The 18,415-nt window shown below is 50.1% G+C and overlaps 1 protein-coding gene across 6 annotated transcripts in view; it reads right to left on the bottom strand.

Annotated features, from left to right (window-relative positions):
• The window catches only part of SULF2 (sulfatase 2), a 102,703-nt gene extending 96,546 nt beyond the window's left edge, over window positions 1–6,157 (bottom strand). The window contains exon 1 of one of the 6 annotated variants that reach the window (XM_074317821.1): window positions 6,141–6,157. The gene's annotated coding sequence lies outside the window, so the exon portion shown is untranslated. Of the gene's footprint in view, window positions 1–4,888; window positions 4,955–5,034; window positions 5,201–5,507; window positions 5,662–5,709 lie in introns of those variants that run through there. The other 5 variants (XM_019749674.2, XM_074317820.1, XM_074317819.1 and 2 more) reach the window with 5 other exon arrangements.
• Window positions 6,158–18,415: the final 12,258 nt, after the last annotated feature.

Here is an 18,415-nt window from a genome sequence, read left to right as displayed (position 1 = left end):
TACCATCACCATCCAGGTCAATATAAGCTCCTCATTCTTACGTCCCAGCATCCACTTGCAAAACACTCTTTCAGGGTAGCCACTGAGATCTTTTTAACACACAGATCATGTCGTCCCTAACTTAAAACTCTCCAATGATTTTCCATTTCATTTGAAATAAAATCTAAGTTTTCTACCATGGCCGGCATTTCTTACCACAGACCTCATCTCCCCTCCTCCCTTGTTATTCACTACCCTCCGCCCCGCTGGACTTCTATTTGCATTTTGAACAGGTGTCTCGGACAGGTCACGCCTCTCCACCTCCAGGCCTTTGCACTGGCTGTTCCCTTTACCTGGAATGCTGTTCCTCCAGATCTTCCCAAGGTCAGCTCCTTCTCAAAACTTAGGCCACAGCTCAAAGATCACGTCCTCAAAGAGGCCTCCCCTGACCACTTGCCAAAATTTGTCCCCCACCCCATAACCTCTCAGGCAGTCATAACAATTTTTAATTTGTTTCCACCAACGAGCTTGCCACGTCCCAAAAAGCCTCCTTTGTGGCCTTGTTTGCTTGTGTATCATCGCTTTTCCCCTTTGGAATGTAAGTTCCACGAAAGCAGGGTTGTCTCTTGTTCATCTAACACAGGGCCTGGCACCCAGCAGCAGCTCAAACACTTGTGCCATCTTACAGTGAACAGCAGTTTCTCCGACACCCTTACATCCCTGATCTCTAGAGCTTCTCCCCTGCCTTCCAGCAGCCCTTGCCTCAGACAGGAAGATGAGCTACGCACACTCCAGGGCCCTCTTTCCTAGACCTCACTGCTGGGGCAAAACACACCATGGCCCTCTGGTTCACTCTCCAGCATCCAGCACCCTCCCTGGGAGTTTGAGTCAGGAGGGTCTGGACTTTGCATTTTTAAAACAAATGCCTTCAGGTGATTTTCATGGTGGAAGGTTGGGCAAACACTGCCCCTGGCTACCAGAAAGCACAGAATCAAGGCCAGGCTGCATATTTCAGACACTATGGCAGCAAAGTCAGGCCTCCAATGCCTGTTGACCCCAGTGGAGAGGGAGGGAAAGTTGCCCACTCAGCGGCTGTTTCCATGGTCCTCACCTCAACCAACATGGAGACAGGTCTGACTATCATCTCTCAAATTAGTACCCCACCCCCATCATAGGCTATTTGCCTCCCTAGTAACCAGGCTCCCTTTCACTGGGATTCCCCACTTGTGTTCTCCAGGGCTTTGAGGTCCAGGGGGTCTGCCCCCAGCTCCAGGGTGGGGCCTAGGAGCGTGGCCCAAACCTATTGTTGAGGACTCATTTTCTTGGCCAGTGATTGGTTTGGAGTGAGCACATGACATAAAATAGCCCAATCAGAGGACGCGTGGGGCTGGGGTGGGCAGTGCCAGAAAACAGGCTTGTTCTTTCCTGCTGGGTTTAAACCAGAGAGGACAGCTCTTCAGCAGCCAGCTCCACTCCTCAATTATAATAACAGCCAATGTTTACTGAGGGCTTGCCTATGTCAGATACGGTGCTAAGCACTTGACGCTGACGATCTCCTTTCATCATGAAATGAACCAGGAGATAGGTGCTCTGATCATCATCACTTGCTGGATGAGAACACTGGGCACAGAAAGGTTAAGTAACACTCCCCAGATCCCACTGCTGGGCAGGTAGCCAGGCAGTCTGGTTCTCTTAACCACAGTGCCAGAGCCTGCCCACCTCTTGGAGCTGGAGAGAGAAACCAGCCCCGTGGAAGAAAGAGCAGGGATGGAGAAGAACTGATTCTCATGACAAAGTCTGAGCCCTGACTCCAGCTGTACCTGGAGCTAGAGTTACCCACAGATGTGGGTGAAGGCTGCTTTCCCTTTGCACAAACTGCTGGGTCTCTAACCCTATCGCCCAACTGCGGCCAGCCCAGTGCCTCTTCCCCTTTTGGTTCCAAGTGAGGCCCAGTTCTCTAGAAACCACCCCAATTAGGTACTCACGCCATTTATCAGTATGCCAATTAATTATAATGATCTTAATGATCTTCCAAATTAGAGAGTGCCTTGAATCCGGACCAGGGGCATTGCAGATTTCCCATCAAGACCCAACAAAAGGAAGCCTAGGGAAAGCAGGCCTGGATGAGGCCTCCTTCGCCTGCACGTTAGCTCCACCTTCCATGTCCACTGGGCACACAGGACCCAGGACTGAAACAAAGTGCCCTGGACACCAGGGTCACCCCTGCAGGAGGCACAGGTCCATGCAACTCCATCACCGACCACAAGAGGGCTGCACCTCTAGGAGAATTTTTAACTCTCCTGCCTGTGCTTTCAGTGGGTGCAAACCTTCGTCTCTCAGACTTCATGACTTTTTCTGGCAGACACATTGGATATTTCCTTTTGCATCTTGACTAGGGGTGAGTGTGTGTATACTCATGGGGAGAAGGAAACGTCGCCAGGCAATCACATTTTCCTTAGGGCCCTTCTTCCGCCCCCGCTACCTTTGGCCCCAAACAAAATACACACCCGAGATGTCTCCCCAACAGCCGAGAGTTTTGGAGAGAAGTGGGAATTATTGAAGGACTTCTGCCTTTCAAAGTTTCATTGTCTAAATATGTTTTCTCCAGTTGCACATCTGTTTCTTCTACATTTGGAAAAAAGGCCAAGGTCATGGTGAGAGTACAGTGGGTCAGAATGAACTCTGGAGCCCCAGGACCTGTTGAATTCTGGCTCTACCACTGATCAACTGTCAACAAGTCACGAGCCTCTCCGTGCCTCAGTCTCCCCATCTTTGATGGCAATCAAAGGACATACCTCACTGGGTTTTGCATGGATTAAATGAGTTATTACACATAAGGGCTTAGAACAGTGATTGGCCTACAACACTACATCAGTGTTATCTATCCTCTTAACTCTAGACTAAGCCCTTTCTTTTAACTGCAAGCTGATTAGCAAAACGGATAGTTTTTTGAGTGACAGGCTTTTGGTCTCTTTCTAAGGGGGTGAAGTCTAACAACAGATTTGACAAAAGGGGATATTCCCCATCTGCCTAACTCAGGACCAGAAGCTGTCCCCTTGAGGCAGGTCCAAACAGGTGCACCAAACATATCTGGGGAAAGGATGAGGGACATGTTATCCCCAAATCAAAGGGTGTACTTTACACATCAGGGAGTGCATTTGCAGGTCAGCTAGGTCCTTGGGATGGTAGTTGAATGGAGCCATTAGGTGGGGGACACACATATGTGTGTGTATGAATGCATGCGTACACGCACACACAGTGTCAGACACAGCCACACTGTCCTCCAAGCTCAGCCTTTTTATAATCAACTCATCAATCAACCCTTAAGTTTGAAAACCTAACATGTTATTAGGGTTTTAGAAAAAGCCGTACGTTCAGACAAAAAAGCCAATAAATATACCCCAAGCCCAAAGTCCAAACCCACATTGACCCTCAGTGGGCAGTCAGACCAACATCATACATTTATGTACATAAACTTGGCCCAAGGAAGGAAGACCCTTCATGCACAAATGTCCAATGTACCAACAGCCAAGCCCGCCACCATCACCCTTCGAGCTGCTTATTTGAACACTAAATTACACACTCAGGCTGTTTTGATGAGCTTTTTCTTCTCCATGATGTGGGATAAGCAAAGCTGGGAGAACCTCTCTTACAAAGTGAGTGGTCTTCAGCCTGTCCTGCCCACCCCCTTCCTATAGGTAATGAATGGCTTTCATTTAATTAGAACCCTTCAGTGCTTCTGTAATGGGTAGTGGAGATGCACTAAGAAATCCCCTTCACTATTAACTACGAGATGAGAGTAACTCTTCCTGCTCCAGGGAGAGACACCAGGAGTCCTTCAGGGAAAACCCGTCTTACCTGCTTCTCTGTGTCCTTCCCCCCCCCCCAAGCCTGCTCAGAGCAGCTTCCCTTCTCTGCCCCAAAGGAGGGGGACCACACTGTGGGAGAGAGGCAGGGGACAGATGGAGGGGCCAGAGGGCAGGTGTCCCTACACACACAGATGTGCAAATACCCAGATTCAAACGTAAGCTGAATGTAATTACTTGGTTAATTAAATATTGACTTTTAACTAAAAAAAAGTGATTAAAACAAGCTGCAGGAAAGACTGTCCAGAGAGGAGAGGGGGCAGGGAATGAGTCAGAACTTTCAGGAAGGGGAAGAGGAGGAAGGGGGATATTAAAATGAAGGTCTGTGCTCCCCTACTGGGTGCAGGCACCTACCTCGTGCCAGGAGGAGTGACCTTCAGGATCTGGGCAGGTAGGGGATTGAAGACAGAGGTCATTATGTCAAACTAGGATTTGTGGGTGTCTCCTACTTTTTCCCACCCTAGACCGCATCGCTTTCCCAGTGAACTCAGAGCTTCCGGGGCTCAGCAACTAGACACCGTTCATCGAGCTTCCCTGGAACGCGACGCAGTGCCTGGCACCTCGAGGGACTCCATTAATGCTGGTAGAACGAATGAATGAACTACTACAAAGAATGCTTTTTTAAAAAGTGCTCTCCTAGAAATCGCTGCCAAACTTCTGAAACCCTCAGGAGCACCAGGAGGGGAGTATCCCTCTACGAGGCTTTGAGAACTGGTTCTGACCCAGCCTGGGAGGAAGTCTGCCTTTTCAATCCTATTTGCCCTTTTTATCTTCGCGTTCCCCATCACTCCGGAGCTCCGGTCCACCGCTTTCCCAAGTCCTGCCCGGACAAGCCCCACGTGGTCTGGCTCCTTAGGTCTGTTGGGTCTAAACTCAAAGGGGTCACGGAGGCCATACCCCGGCGGCCAGCGGGCCCAGACGCGCTTTCCCCGGAGCCTCCAGGGCTCCGCGTGGCGCGTCCGCAGGTCAGGGGTGCGCGGTGGGAAGTACACAGCCCATCAGTGGGGTCAAACGGAGCCTCCCTCCTGCCCGATGGGTCTCACCTCCGCGCGCTGCGCTGGGGCCGGAGCCGGGCGGTGCGGACCGGCCCCGGTTCACCTGGGCGGCGCTCGCCGCCGCGCTCACCACCCGGCAGGCTCCGGCCGCGGGAGCCCCTGCCCCGCCCACCTGGCCCGGGCACCCCACTCACCAGAGCGCACGGCCCTGGCTGCCTCACCCGGTGCGGGGCGCCGACGCCTCTGCCGCAGCCCTGCCGGGCCGCGGAGCGCAGGGAACTCCGCGCCGCCGCCGCCGCCGCTGCTGCTCCCGCCGCCGCTGCCCTGCATCCCCGGCGAGTGCGGCTGCAGCTCCTCCTCCTCTCCCTCCGCCTCCTCCCGCCTCTCCGCCCAGCGGCTTCGCAGCCGCCGCCGCCCTCGGCCCCCGCCCCGGCGCGCCGCCCTCGCCAAAGTCCGGGTCCGCGCCCCGCCCGGGTCAGTCTTCCATCGCCCCAGCCGGCCAGCCGCGCTGCCAGAGCCAGGCCCTTGGCACGGCAGGGCCTGGCCGCCCGCCTGCCTGCCCGCCGCCGGCCTCCGCGCGGAAGCGGGGAGCGCCAACCTGGGAGCCGCGGGGGCCGGAGACCCCGCCGCGGTGTCCCCCTGCGCCCCCGGCGCGCGAGCCCTTTACCTCGGGCCGGAGGGACGCGCGTTCCGGGCGGCCGGCCCTGCTGCCCTCGGCGCGCTGCCCTAGCCCCGAAGTTCGGCCCCGGACTAGGCAACAGCGGAGAGCTGGGGTCCCGGCCGCTCTCCGCCTCCCAAAGCCGCGGGGCCGGGCTGGCCGCGCTCCCGGCGCTGAGCGCGCACCCTCACCGGGACACAGACACACTCACCCGACACACTCGCTCCCGCTCGCCTTCGGCGGAGAGTTGAAACAGCTGTGGGATTCGCCCAGGAGCTGGAAATGAGGGAGGGACGCGAGCCAGAGCCGTGCGTGCGAATGTGTGTGTGCAACACACAGATGGGGGGGGCATCTCTAATAAATCAATTATTGCAACAAAGTCAGGAGGACCATTGATTAGGTCCTCTGGGCTGGAAACGAAGAGAATCCTTGCCTCTTTTCCGCTTTCTTTTTCTGACTCCGAGCTGGAAGGAACTAAGTGTTCCGCGGAGCTTGCGACAGCCCCGGCCCGGCGCTCCCGTCGTAATGACACGTTAATAAATGTTTTCTTTTATCTGCTTTCACAAGGGTTCGCCTGAGTCTGCAAACACCGACTGCCTTTGCTGAAAGCCCCGCGCTGCTCTCTTAACTACACACACTTGCCTTTGGAGAAGACGCCTGGAGCTGGGCTCGCAGCTAGATCGCGGGGTGAACTGCCCACGCGCCGGGGAAGCTCCCAGAGACGTTAACTGGAGCTTAAGTAAAAATATCTGGTTGCCCAGAAATGGTCTGAGAAGAGGAAAGAAAGAAGAAACGGGCTTCCTCCGAAAGGGGAGGAATTCGACTCAAGGTGGTGCTGTCTACCGCTGTTTCTACAGTCCCTGAAGCCACAGAACAGGCCGGAGGGTTTGGGGCTAATAGGGGTATGGCTGAGCCGGCAGAGATCCAATTAGTAGCTGCAGCAACACAGCTGAGATGCTAAGGGGAAACAGACCTTGCGGTAGATAAGTGTACTGGTAGGCAGTAGTAACTTATTTAAATCTAATGACAATCTTACAAGGTAAGTAGTAGGATCATACCCAAATCGCAGATGTGGAGAACAAGTCACAGAGAGGTTAAGTAACTGACTCAAAGTCACACAATTGTAAGTGGGGGCCCTAGAATTTGAACTCGAGAAACTTGGTTCCAGAGTTGTTCTTAAATCCCAGGTCATTGTTACTTTTTTCAGCAAAGCATCCCCTTTCTCTGGAATAGTCTTTTTTTTTTCATGCTAGTTAGAGTTGTCATGTTTAGTGAATAAGAGTGGACAGTGGTCCATGAGGATAAACTGTAGACTAAAAAATTTTTTGTTGTTCATCTGGAATTCAAATTGGGTGTCCTGACACGATGGGGTGGGGGGTGGGGGGTGGGGGGGCGGGGAGAAGTCTAGATTCTCCCCTCCATAATCTCCCTTAGCCACTCCAGATCAATTTACAGGCTAAATAAATCAGAAAAACCTGGAACTGTTCCAGATTAGATTCTGGTGCTCACCTTTGGCATCACTGAGTTTGCTGATCTTCTGCCTTCCATTCACTTTGGAGCAAAATGTCAGGCTAACTTCTTCACTGTCACCGACCAAAAAATCATGGGGACCCCCTTTCCTTCTGCCTCATCTCTGCTGGAGAAAGGGCATATTTGTTGCAGAGCCTCTAGGACAAGTGCTGCAGGTAGAAGTAGAAGACAGGCCATGTATGTAATTAAAAATTTTCTAGTAGCTGCATGCAACAGTAAAAGGAAACAGGTGAAATTAATTTTAATAATATGGTTTATTTAACCTAGTGGGTCCAAACTATTATCACGTCAACATGTAATCAATAAAAAATTATGAATGAGGCATTTTACATTCTTTTTACTAAGTCTTTGGAATCTGGTGTGTATTTTATACTTACAACACCTCAATTCGGATCAGCCTCACAGGAGTATGGATTCCCGTCCTGGACAATGCAGCTCTAGCAGGTTCTGTGGTCCACTGCTACAATCTTTCAAGAAAACTGAGAAAGGTAAAGGGATTGATCAAGGTCACAAAGTCAGCAAGTGGGGATTTAACCCACGTGAGGCTGTGCCTGGCTTTGGGACATGTATCTCCTGCAGCAGCAATTTTCTAGCTGGGTCCTCAGAGCCCCATAGGCGTGCCTCAGGGGCCCGGGGTAGGGAAGGAGGTGAGGTCTGCCTTTTGCCTGCTTTTTATGTTGGATTCTGGAATCTCTTTCAGAAGAGGGGGGATTTGCATCACAAAAAAGTTCAAAAACACACTGCCTATCTGCAGGCCTCAAGTTCAAGAACACTACTCTCTAAATGCGACCTGCCTACAGTTTTCTCCTCCATCCTTCTTTGCTCAGTAGGCAACCCAGTAATGGAGGGGCTGCTCACAATCCCCTAGGTGGGGCTGCAGGCAGGGGCTGAGATGGTGTTATTATCTTTTTGGATATTTATTCTTTCTACCGTTGCTGTTCAAAGACCGAACATGGTGATGTTTGTGTTTTGCCCCTTATCCTTTGTTAGGGGGGAGGTGACAGATCTTGTGTGTGCATGCCTCTTTGTGTGTGTATACCTGTGTGTGTACACACACCTGTGTGTGAGTGTGCAAGCATGTGTGTGTGTTCACTGTGGGTTGGGTTTCAGGTCAGGCCTTCACTCACCAGCTCACTCACTGGGTGGGAGGGTCTGCAAAGTGTCCTCGGACAGCACTTCTTTCCCATAATTCACAGCAAACTCCATGGTTCTCTGGCTTGGAGGCCTCGGCCTAAGTTTTCGAGGTTCCTTCCAGGCAGGTGGGGACTCCTGGCCCCATTCAGGAGCTCAGTGTCTGCCTGGGAGACTCGAGGGGCTTCAGGGGCTCAGGTGTCCCAGCCTGGGAAATCCCTCAGCCACGACTGAGCCAGGTCTGGGTGGGGCCTCAGCAGAATTCTCGGGGTCTCCTGGCCTCCCGATTGTCCAGCCCCTGCCCCTCTCCAACCACACCGTCGGGGACAGCCTTTCTCCTCTGGTGTCCCTCGTCACCCTAATGGCATCTCTTACCGGATCACCATGCCTGGATGCTGGGTCTTTCAGACTCCTCACGCCACTCCCTACTCCTCACCTCCTTGTTGGTTTAACCTGGAGGGACCTTTCTCTTCGCACCTCCCCTCCTTTCCACCTTCTGCAAGTTCCTCGGCGGCCCTCTGTGCAGAACGCCCATCTGGTCGGTCTACCTTGCAAAGCCAGACTGCTGTTCTAGTTCCTTGACTCCTATGCCATAATTAAACAACAAAAATATCACTCCTGCTCTGTGTTTCTTTATCTCCACCAAGAGGCTGAAACTCAACCTGGTTGAGCACTTCTAGCTGCATTTGCGTTGGAGTAGATGGGATTTTATGAGGGTTGTAAGAGTCAAGCTTTTAACATGTCTTGAACAAATTGGCGTGGGAAGGAGAAACGTTAAAGCAGAAACATGGCTGCAGACAGAAGGCTTGGGAATGTGAGCCACAGACTGGGGCACAGGTGGCTTTAATAACCCACAGGAGTTTGGCTATAACTTGCTTCTTTCTACAAACGCAGAAGAGGCTACAGAGTTACCCCCACGGGGTTGGGATCGAACTTCTCAGTTCCTGAGTGGAGACAGTTTTGCAGGGGGTTTTAAAATACAAATCCCAGAATCATCCATAACATTATACATTTGTGGTTAATTCTGCTGAGTTTTCACTTAGACCCAGCTGCCTTGTTGGTAGAAATGCAATTGCATTAGGGAAAAACTGTTTATACTTCTTGAGATATTGTGATAATGAAAAACAGCACCATAAACCCCCATTAAGTCAAAAGAACATTAATTGTGTTTCACGCTGTCTTTCCCGGGCCAGCACCCTGACAATAGACAAGCTTTACTTTAGCAAAACAGGGCTCACCTTTGCAGCATGGTACCTGTTTCCCCCCCTTAATTACATGTAATTGTAGAGTCTAATTTATTTTAACGCCCAACGCCGAAAAGTGCACATTCATGAATCAAGGGTTAGATTGTGAGGTAGGAGAATTATAAACGGGTATAATTGCAGTCTCCCAGGGACTGCTTATGAGTGATCTCAAAGAACCACGATATTTATTCTGAATTCTTACAAATGAGACAGTTGGGCTGCCTCAGTGAAGAGCACAGATAACAGTGACAATTTGTCTAGTTGCTTAACCAGCCACCGATAGTTCTCTTTTGGATAAGAAGGCAAGAAAGATTCAACACGTGGATTTTACTGTGTGGTGAAACAGACACAAGCAGTTTTGGTGCACATGTGATTGAGTGTTAAAATGAGTGAGGCGGCCCCGGCAGCACGGCTGCAGATCTCTGGGGACAAAGTGGAGCCTGTGGGTCTGTAGTGAATGATGGTTTTTCTAAAGGGGAAACGCTGGGTGCATTTGACAATAAGTGCAATTCAATTTAGTCTCTCTCTGTGACAGCACACCTGCTTTACAATTGCCTTCTAAAGAAATCACTTTTGAGCTTTGATGATCAGTTGTCAATTATGATTAATGTTGGTGGCGATTTAGTGAAGGTGGAAATATGAGTTAGTGCTGCCCGAGGGCCAAAGTTCTAACTAAACTGGACTCTGTTCCCACTGGCTGGTGACTCCTTAGCTGATCTCCCTGGGTCTCAGTTTTCTCTTATGAATGGGGAGAATATAGAGGACATTGCAGGTTGTCATGTGGATTAAGTGAGATTAATGAAGGGAAAATGCATGCATGGAGGCTGGCTGGAAGATGTACAGTGAGTGTTCATTGCATCAGAAGCGGAAATGGCCTATCCTGGGCCACTAGAGAAACTCCTCCATTGTCTCCAAAACCTGACTGTGAAAACCCAGGGCAGTTGCTGTGATGATGGCAAAGCAAGCCAGATTATGCTACTCCTAGGCTTAAAACCCCTCGTCTTAGATGGAAATCCACGTGCCTGACCAGGACCATGGCGACTACATGGTCCAAACCCTGCCCACCTCTTCAACATCTTTCTCTGCTCTCTTACTTCTATTTTTATTATGCAAAGTTCAAAAGAAAAACAATTTAAATAGTATAGTGGATATGTTACCCCCTCCTCCTGGAATCAACAGTTATTAATATTTTGCCACGTGTGCTTTACATGTTGCTGAACCATTTGCAAGGAAGTGGCGAACATTAGGGCTTATCACCCTCAGGACTTGAGGGGCCATGTCCTAAGAATAAGCTGTTCTCCCAGATGACCTCCGTATCATTCTCACATCTATGGACATGAACATTAATTCCATAATCACTCCCCAGCGTGCTCACATTGATGGAACCACAAGGGTATCTTTCTCTTTGTCCCTTAAGCCCTTTTCCTGCCTCAGGGCCTTTGCACTTTCTATACCCGCTCACTGGAATACTCTTTCTCTAGATTTTGCTCCTTACCATCATTCAGATTTTAGCTCAAATGTCAGATCTCTGAGAGTTCTCCCTTGTCTGTTTTACCTAAAGTTGTTCGCTGATCTCCCTCACTCTCCAGCTGCCCTCCCATTGTATCGTCTTCAAGTAACATGCCACTGTAGGACATTCCATTTTTATTCTGTGTCTGTGACCGTGGTCTGTTTCCCCCTCCCCACCTCCATCCCCACTAGCTGCAAGAGAGCAGGGGCTGTGCTTGGTTTTTGCCTAGAACAGCACAAAAACTTCCCTCCCATTGTATCGTCTAGCACACAGTTGGTAAGCAATGGATATTTGTTAAATGAATATCCCTGTGTATGATGTTTTCAAAGAGAAGAGGTGGTAAAACAAAGTGACCAGGATCCCAGTGGTTAGAGACAAATCTGCAAGGGTTAATTCCAGTGCTACCACTCCCCAGCTCTGTGTCACTATGAGCCTATGTCCCTTAAACTCCTCTGCCAAATGGGGACAATGATAATGGTCTCTATTTCCTAAGGGTGTCATGAGTTATTCATGAGTTTATATACAAAGTGCTTAGGACAGTGCCTGGCACATAACCATCAAACTTCCTTGTGCACTTATAATTAGTGTTAAGTCAGCTGGCCAGAAACCCATGATTTTAAGCACCATTGGCCACTCACAGGCTCACACAGAAATGGTCTCCAAGCATAACGCCCCGTGGAAAACTTCTTGGAAGTGCTGAGGCGGCCTCACTGTGGGCTACATGCTGCCCTGGGAAAGGCCAGCCAAGTCAACATTTGGCTTGGAAAAATCTCTGGTTGTTTATAGCGGGCATCTGGTCTGATGTGTCAGGGCCTAAGGTTAAATATTTTGACTCCCACCGCTGAAACCAGACCTTGGAGGCTTACGCAGGAGCTAAGGTGGGAAGCTGGGGAGGAAGGAACAAGAGGAGACCCCTCTCCCTGCAGGAGAGTGAACCCAGTGGCGTGGGCTCTGACTCAGCAGGTCTCCTCCCATGGCCCATCTGGTAGGTTGACTATTACACATTTTACCTTATTCCTGGCCTGTAGGGACACGTAGGGAAATACATGTTTTTCAGCTAAAGTTGCAATAAATAATGTGTTAGAAAATCAAGAAAAGTGTTGGAAATTTGGATAATAAAAATTGCATCTAACCAGAGATAAAATAGGTAATCTGTCCAGGAGAGCGTGTATGGAAAATAGATATTTGTTTTTTTGGGGGAGAAAGATGGGGGGTTTCTAGTATCCATTTGTGCAGTTTTTATAGTGGCAATGCTACTTTCTTTTGGGGAAATGGTCCCTACCCTATTTTTAATCCCTGAGCCTCTGGTGGAATGGCTTTGATCTCTTGCTCCAGATTTGGGCGTGTGACTCAGATCTGGCCAATCCATGCATTCCATGCTCTGACCAGGGATTGGTTCAAATATGGGCACACAATCCATTTTGAGCCAATGAGATTCAGGTCTAGGATTTTCATTTGTTCTGTTGTGACAGGAGCTTTTTTTCCTCTGGATTTGAACTGGGAGATAATTCAGAAGCTATAGGAGGCCACACATGGCCCTGGAAGTGAAGCAGAAACAGAGCCGTGAGACAGATAAATTGTATTGTGGTTGTAGGAAGGCCCCAAAGGCCTCCAGCCCCGATGGTATTTAGGCCCTGTAGAATTTCCTCCCCTTGAGGGTGGGCAGGAGTGTGGATGTGATGGATTTCACTCCCATGACTAGGTTAAGGGGAAGGGATTTTTGCAGATGTAATTAAAGCCTCGAATCAGTTGAATGTGAATAAATTAAAAGGGAGAATATCCTGGATGGGCCTGACCCAATCAGGTGAAAGTCCTGAAAGGGACTGGGCCATTCCAGGAATCAGAGATGCTACAGCTGGCCTTGAAGTGGCAAATTGCCATCTTGTAGAAAAGGTTACTTGGCAGGAAGTGGCCTCTGCCTGACGGGCAGCACAAGAGCAGGGGTTATTCTCTCAGAACCACAAGGAACTGAATTCTTCCATATCCAGGGAGCATGGAAGAGGACCCTGAGAAAAGATCCCAGCCTCAGCCACCTTTAGCCAAGGGCATTGATTTCAGTCTGCTGTGACCCTGAGCAGAGAGAACCCAGCTAACCCATGGGAACTGTTAGATAATTAATATGTATTGGTTTCAGCTGCCATGTTTGGGTACTTTGTTTTGCAACAATAGAAAACGAATATATGTGTGAATACCTGGGTCAAACTGTACCTGAGGCCAGCAAGATTAATACTGGAATTTTCAATTATGTGAGCCAACACACCCTCCCCTTCCTTCTTTTTTACTCTTAAGCCTGTTTTAGCAAAAGTCCCAGCATTGCATCCCACTGACCTGGCTTAGTTCACACACTCTTCCCTGGACCAGTCACTATGCCTGGGGATATGACACAGCGTGGTGATTGGCCCTGTCTGGATCACAGGCCTGAGCCGGGAGCTGTGTGCATGTGTGGCTTGCCATCAATTCATGTGTGTCTTATACCCTGACCCTGAGGCTATAGACTTCTGTCTACAACCTCCATATCTTTCCTGGTCCTGTCTTGGTAGCTGTGGAGGGTATGAGAGACTGCATACCATCATGGTTTAGGGCAGGAGTTGGCATACTTTTTATTTAAAAAAACAGAGTAAAGAGTTTAGGCTTTGCAATCCACGTAGGTCTTTGTCACATTTTTTTTTTTTTTTCTACAACCCTTTAAAAGTAGAAAAAACATTCTCAGCTCATGGATCTTACAAAAACAGACCAGGTGGGGCACAGACCAGGTGGGGCACAGATCATTGGGCTTAAATCCATCCCCTGCCTCTTACAAGCATTGAGACCTTGGGCCAGGTGCATTACTTCTCTGAACCCTGGCTTCCTTACCTGAAAAATGGGGATAATAAGAGTACCTACGCCATAAGGTTGTTGTGGAATTAAATAATGTGTGATGCTTAACAGTGTTTGGCCCAGGGTCTGGTATATGTGTTATTAATTTTAGGACACCTCGATTTCAGACTTTCGGCCTCTAGAACTGAGAAAATAAATTTCTGTTGTTTAAAGCCATCCAATCTGTAGCTTTGCTATAGCAGCCCCAGGACATTAATTGGGGGTTACCCCTTCTCCCTCAGGGTGAGTGTGCGAATGAATGATGGTCATGGTGGAAAGAAATGTCCCCACGGTGACACAAGAGTAGGGGTCTCAGTCTAGGTCCCAACCAGAGATTCTGATTTAATGGGTTAGCAATGGGCCTAAACATGGATTTAAAATAATAATAATAATAATAATAATAATAATAACTTTATTGAGGCATAATTTGCATGCCATAAAATTCACCCATTTTAAGTGCACCATTGAATGATTTTAAATTACCCGAATTGTGCAACCATCACCATCATCCAGGTCTAGAACTTCCTCATTGCCCCTCATGATAAGATCCCTTGTGGCCGTGGATCATTTTAAATCTCCCCAGGGGATTCTAACCTGTGGCTGGGATGAGAGCCCTGCTCAGAGGCGGGGCCTTGGCAAACAGAGGAGAGTGGCCTAAGGTGGCCCAGGGGTACTCAGGCCCTAGCTGACACTGAAATAGATGTGTACGGAATTTAAAAGAATGTAAATAAGTATCCGCAGAGACAGTTCTGATTGTGGGGAGGGAGGGAAACACGAAGTGGGTGGGGAGAGGGATGGAGAGGAGGTTGGGCTGCTGAGATGGGTTGGGGGAAGCCCATGGCCTGGTCTAGAAAGGTCCATCGGGGCTGTTGGTTGTGCCGGGAGGGGCAGGGACAAGGAGGGAGGGGGCACACGCCACACTAAGCCTGGAAAGACAGCCCCGTGCACCCTCCCCAGTCCACGCATCCTACCTCCCCCGCAGCTTAGGGGGGAGGGTCGGGGCGGGGAGTGGGTGTGGGTGTGGCGAGCCTAGAAGACCCCTGCATTGTCCAGAGCCAGACACGCGGGGTCACTGTTGCCAGAGGGGTGAAGCACCACCCCTGAGGACACACAGTGGGGCAAAAACAGGAGAGAGAAGGACCCAGGGTTCTGCTCTTTCTACCTTGGTGCAGCCCCCTCCCCCTGGGGGGGACTCTGCAGGGTGGCTGGGGCAGCTCTGTCCTGCTCAGTGTTCACGGCCGACCCCCCGTGGGACCCCTGAAGCATTCGCTTGTCTTCCTTCCAGCAGGACCTGGCCCCACTCGTGGCTCTTCCTCCAGTCAGTCACAGAGCTGTCCTGTGTGGCAGAATCTCCACCACTCGGCACCCAGGCCCATCAGCATCCTGCGATGCTCCTGATGACTCATCCATTTCTGCTTACATCCGGTCGTCTGTGGCTCTGGTGCCCACAAGCGCTGGGCTGCCAACCAAGACCTCAGCAGAGGCCTCTAAGTTATGCCCAGTTAATCCTGGTCTGTCCCCTTCACCTTGGAGAGTGACTTAAGAGTATAAAACCCACTGGTTAGTGACATTTACTGTATGTGTCCGGGAACTTGATTACAAACAATGGACCCATCTTGGCTAGTTAAAGCAAGAAAGGGATTTGTTAAAAGATATTCAGTGTCCTCAAATCCATGGGAGAGTCAGAATACAGGGTCTGAAGCTCTGCAGCGGGAGAAGACTGCAACCACACCATGGGGGCTGCTTTGGCCCCCCTGTCGGTCCCGATGAAGATGAGCTTGGACATTGAAGGATCAGCCATTGCTGAGCCCCTAGAAGGACCAACAGCCTCGCCACAGGGTTTTCTAGAAGTTGAGAGACCTTGAACACAGCTGCTACTGCACTTGCTCCATTCTGAGTCCTTCTTTCACGTGGGGGCGTCTGATTGGGGGAATTTGGACCACGTGACTGCATCCTAGCTGCAAAGAAGTGCAGGGACTGAGTTTCTGGAATTGGGCCAGGAAGGCAGCACTCACCACGTGGGAGGTTAGCAAAATGTGGAGGGGGAATTGGGTGGCCACAAAAAAAGAACACCTGCTCCACCTGCAGTGTGCCAGCGGGTAGGCTGAGCACTCAATGCCTCGCCTTTAATCCCGTCCTTCTAGTTAGGGAACCAAGAGTCAGAGAGGGGAAGTGATTTGTTCAAGGCTGCGTGGAGCTCAGACTCCAGAACCTTCACCAAACTTCCAAAGGCAGGACTGGATAGAAAGTGGCACAGAGCTCCCCAGACCCCAGCCATCTGGATACCCTAATGCGGGCCTGGGGCCCCAACCACAAATTAACCCATTTGGTGTGTAAATGCAGTTACACACCATGCGGTTACACAGGATGGGCTCGGTGTCTTTGCCCACTTAATCCTCTGAGCGGAGCAGGAAACTGCTTACGTTTCATCCATTCATAAACAAGATCATGTAAAATTCATTGATGAGCCCATGGTCAGAGCATTTGGGCTCTGGGTCACACTTCCTGTTGCACTATCTTGGGTCTGGTTCATTCTTTGAGCCTCTCTGTTTTCTCATCTGTACAATGGGCACCAAAGTCTGCCCCCACTTTGTTCCCTCCAGGGCTGTCATTTAGATCAAATGTGAATGTGAGTGGGGAATTAAAGGATGAACTCCATGCAGAACAGATCTCCTCTTCATTGATCTTATTCCCCATCAACCACCTGTGGATAAAGGAATCTGTGGACCTATTTGCAGCTGCATTCACTCAGTTCGCGAGAAATCAAAAGCCTCGCGATAGGAGCTCTCAGTGTTGTCTGTTTAGACAATAATGGATGGATGGCTTGTTTCTCCGCCATGAACAGGGACCACACCCCCGTGAGCCATTAACAGACAGAATTTGGGACGGATGGCCACAGGCTGTCTGCCTCAGCTGGGATGTAGGCAGCAGCAAAGACCTTCACACAAGTGTTCTTGGGTTGTCCACAGGAGTTCTGACCTGCAGTGCACTTCAGAGCAGGAAGCCAAGCCTCCCCTGGGGAGAGACCTTGAGAGGTAAGCCATGTGAGGGCCTGCCGGGGAGCTGCATGGTGGAGCCTGGTGGGGAGGGAGGGGCTGGCCCTGTGCCTTGGAGCAGCTGAGGACCGTGCTTTGATCAGGGTCAGCAGAGTAGCAACAGCCTTCAGCATCTTTGGGGAGATGCTCGTTTATTCCATCGTTTTGACAAATCTGTTTAAAGTTGCTACTAAGTCTCAGACGCCAGGGCCCAACAGGTGACATTCATGAGCACCCTGTCCCCCAGGGGTTTAGCGTCTAGCAGGTGAAAAAGATACAATGACAGAGCTCCCCAGAGAATTTGTGGCAGAACATCAGTGGTTCTTACCAACTTCTTTCTGTCAACAGAAACTTGATTTTGTTTGGGTGGCTATGACCCCATTCAAGGTGTGGCTCAGGATAGTTTTAAGCCAGGGTTCTCAAAGGGTGGTCCCTGAACCAGCACCATCAGCAGCACCTGGGAACTTGCTAGAAATGCAGATTCTCGGGCTCACTGCAGACCCACGGAATCAGACGCTTTGGGGGTGAGGCCAGCAACCTCTGCTTTAACAAGCCCCTCCCCCTTCCCCAGGGTACCCATCATCTGCGTGGGCACATGGCCAGTTCTTGCCCATGAGATGTAAGGAGGTATCAACGCGGGGCTTTAGGGAAATCGTTTTCTTCTTGTTAAAAACGTAAGACCCTTAGAAGGCCTGCCTCAGGCCCCCTTCCTTCTGCTCTGGAAGTGGTCGTGGGTGCACATGTGTTGGAGAGAAGCATCATATGGCCAGGAGGGGGCCATGTCACTGATTGGCTGAGGATGGCAGAGAACAAAGAGTGAACGGCCCCACCACGCAGGGACCTTGGATTAAGAACAAAGTAAATGCCACCACAGCATTGCAGCTTGTAGCCATGAGCACGCTCAGCAGACCCAGGTTCACGAGGATGAACTAAAATATCTCTGCCTTTTGATGACGTCACACAAGTCCCTTTCTTCCTCGTACCTTTCCATTTGTAACTTAGAACCTCTTAACCACCTCACAACACATTAGAACGGGCACTATCAAAAAGTAACAAGTGGTGGTGAGGATGTGGAGAAGAAGAAACTGGAACCCTTGTGCCCTGTTGGTGGTGCAGCTGCCATAGAAAACAGTATGGCGGTTCCTCAAAAAATTAAAGATAGAAATATCACAGGATCCAGCGAGTCCACTTCTGGGGTATGTGGCCAAAAGAACTGAAAACAGGGTCTCTGAGAGATATTTGTACCCCCATGTTCACAACAGCATTACTCACAATAGCCGAAAGGTGGAAGTAACCCAAGTGTCTATTGATGGATGGTTAAGATGGCGAATTTTATGGCATGTGTATTTTACCACACGTAAACAACAACAACAAGAAACATGCACACACCCTCTGAAAATCTACACCCTTTCTCTCATGTATGTCACTTACATGTCTTACCTCTATTGCTCTTTCCTGTCCTCTCGGTTCTGATCCCATATTTCCAACAGGCTTTTCGACGTCTTCCCTTGGCTGTTTCGAAGGCAGCTCAAGTTCAACATGACTGAGTCTGACCTCATGACCTCCCTCCCCAACCCTGCTCTTCCTGCCATGTTTGCCTTTGAGGCGATA

Source organism: Rhinolophus sinicus, linkage group LG13, assembly GCF_036562045.2.
Source record: "Rhinolophus sinicus isolate RSC01 linkage group LG13, ASM3656204v1, whole genome shotgun sequence".
Lineage (NCBI taxonomy): Eukaryota > Metazoa > Chordata > Mammalia > Chiroptera > Rhinolophidae > Rhinolophus > Rhinolophus sinicus.
The sequence above is the reverse complement of the archived record's forward strand: the minus strand, read 5'-3'. Positions and strand labels throughout refer to the sequence as shown.